This window comes from Littorina saxatilis, unplaced genomic scaffold (genome assembly GCF_037325665.1).
Source record: "Littorina saxatilis isolate snail1 unplaced genomic scaffold, US_GU_Lsax_2.0 scaffold_339, whole genome shotgun sequence".
Lineage (NCBI taxonomy): Eukaryota > Metazoa > Mollusca > Gastropoda > Littorinimorpha > Littorinidae > Littorina > Littorina saxatilis.
In genome coordinates, this window is record NW_027128496.1 from 63512 (window position 1) to 72500 (window position 8989).

At 42.3% G+C, this 8989-nt stretch overlaps 2 long non-coding RNA genes across 2 annotated transcripts in view; one reads left to right on the forward strand and one right to left on the reverse strand.

Annotated features, from left to right (window-relative positions):
- Positions 1–3049: 3049 nt before the first annotated feature.
- On the reverse strand, positions 3050–4180 carry LOC138956858 (uncharacterized). The gene is made up of 2 exons (XR_011452846.1): positions 3770–4180; positions 3050–3491 (listed from the first exon to the last, which is right to left on the reverse strand). It is a non-coding gene; the product is annotated as an uncharacterized lncRNA (long non-coding RNA).
- A 37-nt stretch (positions 4181–4217) lies between these two features.
- LOC138956857 (uncharacterized) overlaps positions 4218–8989 on the forward strand; it is a 5313-nt gene continuing 541 nt past the window's right edge. The window contains exons 1-2 of the long non-coding RNA XR_011452845.1: positions 4218–8306; positions 8512–8989. The exon at positions 8512–8989 is cut by the window's right edge and continues 541 nt beyond it. This is a non-coding gene — a long non-coding RNA (uncharacterized lncRNA). The remainder of the gene's footprint in view (positions 8307–8511) is intronic.

Consider the following 8989-nt stretch of genomic DNA (forward strand, 5'->3'; position numbering starts at 1 on the left):
TGTTTATATAAAAACTTTTTTCATTGATGTTTTACAAAGATATAACAATTTGTTGTTCTATACTCAGTGTAAAGATATATATTTTTATATTTATAGTACCCTCTGTATGCTTTGAAATCAGATATATATTACAGTGTGACCACCGCCCCCACCATCCACCCCCACACCCGCCCTCTCCTTAACACTCCCCTCTCACCCTCGAGGTTTGTCTGCATGTGTATTTGCATGGGTAAAACCAATTTGCATTCCATAGTTGTAAACCATTTGGTTGTTTTATGTGATGTCCATGAATATATATATATATATATTGTAAAATATCAGAAAAATGATAAAAAACACCAAAAAACAAAAAAAACACCCTAATTGGATAACTTCATTCATGTTACGAAGGACCCCTTCTCTACGATAATGCAGTAAAACCTGGAGTCCTATCGAAATTACGTAGAGCATACACGACTAACTCTTGTTTATGTGAAACCCTTCCCTAAGTATGATTCTTACACAATCCACACTTTCTTGACTATGCATGGTTGTATGACAGGTACACACCAAAAGACATGCGCCACATCAGAAAAAGAAAAACAAAAAATGTGACATCATCATCACAACTAATTTGTTTAACTCATCGTCCTTCACGATTTGATTCCATTTCAGCCAACAGCGAAGTCGTTGCCCACAGCAACAGATCTCAGTGCATTCCAACAGACGATCTGGAGGAGGCATCAGACATCCTTCAAGAGACAGGGCGAGTCATCCTGTGTGGGTTCCCAGGAACGGGCAAGACCACTGTGGGACACGCCCTCTTGAGACGCTGCAGAGAGGAAGGCTTCACGCCCTACATCCTGTCCAAGCTGGAGGACTGGCACACCCACATTGGACCAGGGAGGCGGAGCTTTGTCTTGGTTGACGCGATACTGGGGGAGGTACGTGTGAACAGACAGCAGTATGAAGAGTGGAAACATATTGTGCACAATATGCTTGAACTGATCAAGGCAGGAGACTGCAGGGTGGTGGTCACGTTGTATCCCCACGTGCTGCACGAACTGCAAGAACTGGAGACTGACTCTCAGAGCCCTCTGTTGGACAGTTCTGCTGTGGTGAGGCTGATGAAGGAGGATCTGGACACAGAGGTGAAGAGAGAACTGCTTGATTTCCACCTGAAGCAGCTTCCCCTTCAGCCTGCACAGCAGCAGGAGATGGTGGAGAGAATTGTGCAGGCAGACACCAGCGGCCCTGCGTTTCTCTGGTGCTGTCGTTACCTGGTGGACCATTGGCAGGCAGTAGAGGACCCCGCTAATGTCTTCACGTCACCGGCTGAAGCGAACTCAGTGCTGTTAAAACAGATGTGTCTGCACGACACACACGGCGACAGCTTTGCAGCAGTGTTTGTGCTGGCTATGCTGGGTAAGGGTCGGTTCCTTCACAGGAAAGTGAGAGCACAGGCTGAACTCTTGGATCACGGGTTTCAAGGACATTGTGACGATCATCTGGCAAAGTATGAAGATGTTCTGCTGGGTTCTGTGCTGGCAAGTCAGGGTCATGGATTTATCAGTCGCGTTATGCATGATGCTGCTGGCCTCGCTCTCGGTCGCTTGTTTCGCCTGCCTACACTGTTAAGAGTGTGTGACGTCACCTTCCTCGTGCAGTGCTCATGTACGTGTTATCGTGAAAGTAGGGCAGTTGAAGAGAGCGAACAAAGTCTTGGATATACAGGTTGGGTCAAAATGTTTTGATACTGAGGCCCGTAAAAACCCAGATGTTCTGGAAAACTGTCAATCACTGGTAGAACGACTGCACGAAGAAGTCATCAAGGGGAATTTGAGAGAAATCAGCCAACACCCTGCTCTGCAGTGTCCTGAGTTTCTGCTTGAAATGGAGAAATACTGCGAGAAGGAAAAACACAATCAACACCACCTGCTGGGGGCCCTGGACACAGTGTACAACTTACCATTGATTTACTGGTCTCTCCGTAACAAGTGTCACGGTCTGAGTAAATGGTGCATTAATAACATGAACGCTGATCAAGACTTACACCAGACACTGCATGACACCCTGCTGGCGTGTTGTCTCTTCCCGCATTTGGCTCATGAATTGGGACATAAGCCAGCGCAACTGTCATTTCAAGGCCTTTTGGCAGCAGATATCTGTCAGTTTTTTACTGAGAAAAAGGTGTTGTCACGCGAATATATTGCAACACATTTTGTTGAAAAAACTGCAAACTTTCACGGAATGATGACTGGGACAAAGGAATATTGGCGACAGTTGTACTACCTGTGTGACACAGATCTTCCCATTCCATTGAACCTGATCACAGTACAGATGCCAGACAACAAACCAATGTCAAATGCTCCACCTATGGCCAGTGTCCATGTGTCAAACAACACAGTGACGGTGCAGGTGAGGGACATAAGGGACTGGTACCTGGCGCTGAGACTGCTGGCTGACAGGGAGGTGGACCAGACAGACCGTGACGGCAACACGCTGCTTCACATCGCTGTCGACAAGGGAAACCTGGAGGCCATCACACTGGCCGTGAAGAGTGGAGCTTCCTTGACAAAGACAAACAACAAGGGCCTGACACCCTACCAGCTGGCACAAGGACGAAAGAACAAGTCGAACACAGTAACAGATAGAGGCAACGTGGTATTAAATTTGTTCACTGCAATATGTGGCGGTGACGACGTGAGAGTGAAGACACTCCTGTGTCACGGAAGCAGTGTTCATGACAAGGACAATGAAGGAAGAACAGGCCTTTTAGTGGCGTGTGCAGTGGGACAAGGAAACATCGCTGATCTGCTGATTGACCTTATGTTAAAGGGTTAAACAAACAAACACTATTGGGCGCCATTTGTTACGGAGTGGTATAGCCCTTATTGCGCCAGATGTTATGGTCCTTTATTGGCCGGTTTCTAGACAATCATAAATGCCTCTACACCACTCTATAAATGTAGTATTTGTTTACAGGCTGGAATGTAATCTGATTAGTTGTCCGCTACAGTAGCTTACAAGGCACAAGCGCACACGCACTCACACACGCAAAAACCTGGTGTTAAATGGATCTTGACACTGCCAAGACTAATTATTATTGTTTACAAAGCTTTTTACATCACAAAATCATTTCCGGGCTTCGACCAGTACTCTAGGCCGACAACACCGCAAGAAACTCTACAGTCCAAGACGCAGACACCTTTTGGCTCAAACAAAGCAGCTTAACAGGTAAGACGAATAGGTATTCTACTGTACGTTACCCTACTGCCATCTTTCGGCTTTCAAGATGTTGGTATGGCTGTAAGTCCTTCAGACGACTGACAAGGGTGCACCAGTCCTCACGACACCGCAACCATTGCTTGACGTAGTCCTTGATCCTTCCAGTTCGTCTCGGCGGCTAACTGTAGAACCCTGCCAGCTCTCCATGCCATGGTCATGTCCACCAAGCCGCAGTTGACTGGTTCAGTTCAGCCTCCGGCGATGAAAACCCTCCAGTTGGAACACTGTAAAGTTTATAGTCCATAAATCAACTTGTCTTTAGTTTCTTTCACTCGCACAATAAAAATACTCACTCGTCCAACATATTAAGCTGCATGAGCCAATATAATTATTTACACGTTAATTCCTGTTTTCTAAAACCAAGAAAACGTTACGTAAAACCCTCACATGTTTAAGCAGTGTAGCACAATAGCTTAGGCCTACACAATAACATTAAACACAGAAACAGTCACTCTTCACATACGACAGCATGACATGAAAATATAACCGGTTTCAAACATACCTCAAAAGAGTGTAAAGCCAACATTTAGTACAGTCGCCGGCCTGGCATGAATATGAAAATGGAAGATATCACGTAGACTGATAGGGAAAGTTCGTCAGTCTTCATCCTTCTCCAGTCAGATACCTAAAACAGGAGCCCGTCTGCTAAAGTGTTACGAAAAACATGAGTCGAGCTTGGCTCCTTGACGGCGACTGATTTTACAAAGTTGTTCTTGCTATGACATTGCCAGTGAGCTGTCGTCTGCATCACTTGCACGTGAAAAACCTTGTCAGTTACACAAAGGTTCAACTGCGGTCAACGCGACGGTATGCAGCCTATAGCCCTTTCCAATGTCTGACCATCGCTATAGTCTATTCTATTTACAACAATACACATTACCCCAGATACGAGTAAACCGCTTCGTAACATCACCCCCTTTCCTCCATAACACTGCCCATTATTCCAATACCCTCTTTACTTCTTACCATCATCAAAATGCGTTGTGCTTTGCTGGTTTGTTTGACTTTCCTAAACTTTATTTCACATCATTTCCACCATAGGTTAGCACCCATCTTAATTGAGTTCATGAGCTCATAAGTCGGGGAAGCAAACAAATGAGTGAGACAGCCTCAGAGTTGGAGAGGAAAGTAACGTATAATTCCCGTATACGTGGTCTGTTTTGTCTGTAAACCCAATACATTGATGCTGTACACACCCCCCACGGGTTAGGGGGAAGAATTTACCCGATGCTCCCCAGCATGTCGTAAGAGGCGACTAACGGATTATGTTTCTCTGTTTATCCTTGTTAAGTGTTTCTTGTATAGAATATAGTCAATTTTTGTAAAATTTTAGTCGAGCAGTATGTAAGAAATGTTAAGTCTTTGTACTGGAAACTTGCATTCTCCCAGTAAGGTAATATATTGTACTACGTTGCAAGCCCCTGGAGCAAATTTGTTATTCGTGCTTTTGTAAACAAGAAACAATCGACAAGTGGCTTTATCCCCTCTCCCCCCTTTCCCCGTCGCGATATAACCTTCGTGGTTGAAAACGACGTTAAACACCAAATAAAGAAAAAAACATGCTGTACATAGTAAGTGCAAAGTACTTACATTTTCGTCAGGTTATGTTGAATGGCTCTTAACAAAATAGTACATGTACACTTGTCATATATTATTCTTAGAATAAAACTATTTTTCGAATTCATTAACCGTTACTACCGCTGTATAAGTACAACCTTTAATACACAAAGTCGATGTCGACCACGGAAGCAAGTTTGGAATTTGGAAGAGGTGAGATGCAGATAATACACAATCCGTGTTCGTGTTTTCTGACACAGTAGTACGACACCCGACTGGTGAACACGTGACTGCGCTTTCTGTGGATTTTCTGACTGTATGTTATGCTGATTGTGGTGTAGGTGTGTGAATAACACCTGAGAGGTGAACACCTACCTGGTAAACACTTGACTGGATAACACCTGACTGATACATATGTGACTGCACTTCCTGGTGTTCTTCTGAATGTGGGTAAGATGTCTGATTGACACCTGAGAGGGGAACATCTTACTGGTGAACACCTGACTGAACTGTCTGCTGTTATTTTGGCTGTGATTGAGGTGTCACGCGATTTTCTGGAGACATTGCCAGCAGATTTCAGTTGTGTATTGTAACTAATTGTTTTCATTGAAACGTCACCATTAATGGCACATAGGGGCGAGGTATTGATGCTACATGCTATTTTTGGTCGTTGTTCTTTTGTAATGAAGTGGTGATGGCAACATTTAACTGTTTACCAGTAGTTTGTGTGGATTTGTTCCATTTAATGAAGAGGTGAAAATGTATCTATACTATTGCACAAAAGAAGCTTAATTGGGATCGTTTTACAAATCATTGTGTAAAGAGTCTTGTTACAGTTCTTTTCAGTAATGTCTAACCTTTCTGAGGATATGTATTATGTACAGAATGACTGGACATTCTGGTGAGTGCCATGTTCTAGCTTGCAGTGATGATTGTTGTAAATTGTCTTTTTGACGAGGATTCCATTGCCGATCATATTGTCTTAAGTAGTAGAAATAGTAGTAGTGGTAATAGTGGTAGTAGCAATAGCATCAGTAGTTGTGGCAGTTGTTGTTGTTTGTACTTACCTGGTTTTGTCAGCTTTGTAGGCACACATTGAGGTACTTATTTTGTATCAAACTTTTTCAATCGGTGAAGTTTGTTGTTAAATAAAGCTTTGTGCAGCAGCGTTGCTGTTTGTTCAATGTCTTGTGCGTTAGCAAATATAGCAACGTTGCTCGACTTCTGTATGTCCATACCTTGAACAAGTGGTGAGAATGTTTGTGGTTACTTCCCTTTGTGTGAAAAGACTTTTTGAAGTTGTAAACCACAGATGAAAAACTACATTGGCAATATGGAACAAACTGCTTTCAATGCAAAGAAGGTGACACTAAAGGTAGATTTGGACTTCGATTAATGCAGTTGTTATTGTTGTTGTCCTTTGCTCTGTGTTGGTGTCATTGTTGTTTTGTTGTTACATTTAGTCAAATGTGGACTCAATTATTTAATGTAGACTAGGAATCGAGACGAGGGTTGTAATATATATATATATATATGTGTGTGTGTGTGTGTGTGTGTGTGTGTGTGTGTGTATGTGTGTGTGTGTGTGTGTGTGTGTGTGTGTGTGTGTGTGTGTGTGTGTGTAGAAGGAGAAACAAAGATTGATACATCTTGTGACAGTTGTGAAACTTGTGTTTTTAAAAGTTTTGATGAACTATTTCTTGATTATGCCCCATGTAGTTGTGTGCAGCTATGTGTTATTTTTCCACATTCACATCACTTTTGCAGACAGTATTTCATATATCATCTGTTTCCTCTTTTTCTTGCAATGTCCATTGATCATCTGACTGTATGTTATGCTGATTGTGGTGTAGGTGTGTAAATGACACCTGACAGGTGAACACCTGACAGGTAATACGTGTCTGGATAACACCTGGCTGGTGAACACGTGACTGATAAATATGTCACTGCAATGTCTGGTGTTCTTCTGACTGTGGGTAAGATGTCTGAATGACACCTGGGAGCGGGGGACATCTTACTGGTGTTCTTCTGATTGTGGGTAAGATGTCTGAATGACACCTGAGAGGGGAACATCTTTCTTGTGTTCTTCTGACTGTGGGTAAGATGTCTGAATGACACCTGAGAGGGGAACATCTTTCTTGTGTTCTTCTGATTGTGGGTAAGATGTGTGAATGACACCTGAGAGAGGGACATCTTACTGGTGTTCTTCTGACTGTGAGTAAGATGTCTGAATGACAACTACCAGGGGAATATCTTACTGGTGTTCTTCTGACTGTCGGTAAGATGTCTGAATGACACCTAAGAGGGGGACATCTTACTGTTCTTCTGACTGTGAGTAAGATGTCTGAATGACACAGAGGGGGTTACCTTACTGGTGTTCTTCTGACAGTGGATAAGATGTCTGAATGACACCTGAGAGGGGGACATCTTACTGGTGTTCTTCTGACTGTGGGTAAGATGTCTGAATGACACCTGGGAGCGGGGGACATCTTACTGGTGTTCTTCTGATTGTGGGTAAGATGTGTGAATGACACCTGAGAGAGGGACATCTTACTGGTGTTCTTCTGACTGTGAGTAAGATGTCTGAATGACACATGCGAGGGGGACATCTTACTGGTGTTCTTCTGACTGTGAGTAAGTTGTCTGAATGACACACGAGGGGGACATCTTACTGGTGTCCTTCTGACTGTGAGTAAGTTGTCTGAATGACACCTGAGAGGGGAACATCTAACTACGACTTCCTGCTGTTCTTTTGACTGTGTGTTACGTGATTTGCTGGAGACGTTAACAATACATTTCAGTTGTGTATTGTAACTATTTTCTTTATTGAAAAGTCACCATTGGTGGCACATAGTGGCGAGGTTAGTAGCTGGTGTTGTTTATGTTTACCTTGGTGTGTCAGCTTTTGTAGGCACACATTGATGGTGTTGTTGTTGTTTAAATCTGTTTGAATTGGTGAATGTTTTTGTTGCATGAAGCTTTGTGCGTTGCTGTTTTTTCAATGTCATATGCGTTAGCAAATAATTATTGCAACGTTGCTTTACCTCTCTATGTCCATACTTTTTTCTTTCTTTTTTTACATTGGATTTCTATGTAGTTGTGCCTGATCATGCATTATTATGGAATTGAATACTACTAATCTCTGGTCGTTGTGACCACGGTCAAGGTCAAAGGACCAACACTCGCAATACATCCTGCCGTGAGTTGAAGTAAGGGAAGACATTTACCCTTGAACAAGTGGTGATACTGTTGGTGGTTACTTCCCTTTGTGTGAAAAGACCTTACTATTTTAAGTTGTTTAAACAACAGATGACAAACTAGATTGGCAAAATGGAACAAACTGCATACAATGCAAGGAAGGTGACACTACAGGTAGATTTAGACTGTGCGTATTGTGAAGTTGGTATTGTTGTTGTCTTTTGTTCTGTGTTGTTGTGATTGTTTTTTGTTGTTACATTTAGCCACATTTTGAAATTGTTCAGGTTTTTGTTGTTACATTTAGCCACATTTTGAAATTGTTCAGGTTTTTGTTGTTACATTTAGCCACATTTTGAAATTGTTCAGGTTTTTGTTGTTACATTTAGCCACATTTTGAAATTGTTCAGGTTTTTGTTGTTACATTTAGCCACATTTTGAAATTGTTCAGGTTTTTGTTGTTACATTTAGCCACATTTTGAAATTGTTCAGGTTTTTGTAGCATGAAGCTCTGTATTAATTGTGCTTTCTTCAATTTGTTGTGTGTTAGCAGATATAGCAACATTGTTTGAACACTTTAAGTCCATTATTATTTCATATACATGTTAACGAATGTTTACCTGTGGAATTAAACACTACGTTGTCAATTCTAATCAAGGTGACGACGGTCAAGGTGAAACGACGAGCACTTGAAACACATCCTCCCGTATGTTGAATTAAGGGAGGGAACCTACGTGCACGTACCCTCGAGGAAGTAGAGAACATGTGTGGTTGCTTCCCTTTGTGTCAAAAGATTTGAACTTTTGTGTGTGTGATAAGATAAGACAGTGGAACAAAGTTGTGTACAATGCGAAAGAGGTGACACTAAAGGTAGATTCAGAAATTGCTTTATTTGTTGTTGTTGTTGTTGTTGTTGTTGTTGTTGTTCACATGACTATTGCAGGGGGAATTTATGTTGTCAACTGTTTCC